This window comes from Piliocolobus tephrosceles, chromosome 16 (genome assembly GCF_002776525.5).
Source record: "Piliocolobus tephrosceles isolate RC106 chromosome 16, ASM277652v3, whole genome shotgun sequence".
Classification (NCBI taxonomy): domain Eukaryota; kingdom Metazoa; phylum Chordata; class Mammalia; order Primates; family Cercopithecidae; genus Piliocolobus; species Piliocolobus tephrosceles.
This window is the reverse complement of record NC_045449.1, coordinates 76,984,953-76,987,582: the sequence shown is the minus strand read 5'-3', so window position 1 is coordinate 76,987,582 and position 2,630 is coordinate 76,984,953.

Sequence of the window (2,630 nt, the reverse complement as noted above, 5' to 3'; positions counted from 1 at the left end):
CACCAGCGGGTGGGCACGCCTGCAGGTTCACCAGCGGGTGGGCACGCCTGCAGGTTCACCAGCCGGTGGGCACACGTGCAGGTTCACCAGCAGGTGGGCTCTACAAGGGCCACAATGTTGATACGTTTGTGTTATTGAAACTTTCAAACATAATACAAAAGTAGAGAAAATAGTAAGACAAACCCCAGTGTCCAGCCCCCGACTTCAGTAATTACCAATACTCGCCCGTCTTGCTCATCCACACCCCACTCTCCCACACGGAAAAGCAAATCCCACACATTATATCATTTTCCCTGCAAATGTTGCTGAAATGCAAGGAGTATTAAAGAGGGTAACCGGAGTATTAAAGAGGGTAACCACAAAAACACTGTCACACCTAAAAACCAAATAAACAGGCCAGGTAATCCCAGCACTGTGGGAGGCCGTGGAGGGCAGATCACCTGAGCTCAGGAGTTCGAGACCAACCTGACCAACATGGTGAAATCTCATCTCTACTAAAAATACAAAATTAGCCGGGTGTGGTGATGTGCGCCTGTAGTCCCAGCTACTTGGGAGGCTGAGGCAGGAGAATCGCTTGAACCCGGGAGGCGGAGCTTGCAGTGAGCCGAGATGGAGGTTGTGCCACTGCACTCCAGCCTGGGCAACAAGAGTGAAACTCCATCTCAAAAAAAAAAAAAATCAAATAAACAGTCAATATCCAGAATTCCCCAACTAGTTGTTAACGCTCTTCTCCCTTTCTCTCTGCTAAAGGAGCTGGGTGTTTGCCCTGTGGAATCCCTCCCTCCTGCACTGCAGGCTGCACCCCCAGGGCCACCTGCATGCTCCCTGAGCCGGTACCTCCTGGGACCCTGGGACAGACCCAGAGGTTGGCAACATAAGCTTTGTTTCTTGGCAGGAGTGAGTCCACAGGGCCATGTGTTCCCAGCGTGTCCCTCAAGGAGCTCTCGGTGTTGCCACGGCACACAGTCCTGAGCTGCCCACAGCAAATCTTACCACTCCTCTCGCATCTGTCAGCCGGGTTTTCCATGAGAACTTTCTGGTTGGTCACGATGCGTCCAGGAAAGGCAGGAGGAGCACCTGTTGCCTTCGTTTATGCATTTTCAGGAGAATGACTTGGTTCCTGGCATCATTCTCTCTGATTTCCAGCTTTTTTTGTTGTTGTTGTTGTTGTTGTTTTCTTCTTTTTTGTGGGGGGGGAGATAGTTATGAACCCATGAGATGTGAGTTATGTAACATATTTCAACCTATTTCAGCCCCACCTGTGGCCAGCAGGTCCCTTCCCCTTGGTCTGTGTCCTTTTGACGGACCGGAGTATTGGTGAGTCGGATGTCCAGGCTCTGGGCCGGCCACCTCTGAGGAGGGACCAAGATGTCAGGCTATCGTGCTCCCCCCGTACACCAGCGGCATTCTATAAATGCCAGGCGGATGAATGAGAAAGCAAAGGCGCTGGTTGAAGTCTCACGTACGGAGACAACTGAGAAGCCGCCCTCCACCTGCTTGCCCTGCTGTCTCCAGGAGTTCCCACCTGGTTCCTGCAAACACTCTTTCGTCTGGGATTAGCAACATCATGTTCTCCAGCTCCTCCTTCCTCTTCCTTCTGCATATGCTCTGGCAGCTCCTCCTGCGGTTTTGGCTTCAGTGACAGCCAGGGGACCCGAAACCCTCACGGCACTGGGTTCCTGGTCTCCGAATCAAGTGGTCCTCACGTCGTGCTCTGAGCTTGCCTCGAGTCATGAGCTCTGTGCTCTGTTTCTGAGCTCCTGAAAGTTTTCTAAAAGCCAAAAATAACTCCACGGTACAATTCTCACAATGCCACCGCCATGCGCGATGCCTCCACTTAGTGGTGACTGTTCTTTCCCTGTTGGTGCCAAGACTTCGGGCAGCCGTGTTCTTCCCACTCCTGGGTCCACCAACAGGGACCTCCCGATTCTCTGATTTGCTCCAGCATGACCCCTCAAGCCTCAGTGTGTGCGGAGTGGGTGCACTGCAGCCCCTGGGGGCCGAGCACGTCTTCCCTGGACAGCTTGATGCAGACACAGGTTCCGGCTCTCCGACGAGTGGCTCCTGGGGAGGAGCCCACGCTTCTCTCCTTTGAGTATTCCTCCACTAAGTCCTATATTTTCCACTTTGGAAATGTGCTTTTGGTCACCACCAGGCATGAAGCCTCAGTCCTGCTGCCATCCCCTCACCCCAGACAAAACAAAGGCAGTTTCCCTGGCCTGCCAACACCACTTTCTTCCAGGAAAGATAGGCTGCCCGTTTTCAGGAGTTTTTCTCGTTTCATTTGTGGAGGAGGCCGTACGTATTCAGAAAGCAGAACTCCTCCTCTTCTGGATCCAAAATAATCTACGATCTGAGCTCTCTGGGACAGCCTTGGTGCACCCTCATCATTCTGGTTAAACAAAATGCCTGCAACACACACTCACACCACACGCAGCCTGTCTGTCAGCTCCTTTACCGACTGGGGGAAAAGCCCCAAACCTGCGCTTCATGCAAACTTCGTCTTTTTCTCTGTCCTGACACAACAAAGTGAAATTGCAGCGAGCCACGACGGCTCCCCTGCAGGGCACAGGGCAGGGCACAGGGCAGCACCGGGCAGCACCGGGCAGCACCAGGCAGAGCACAGGGCA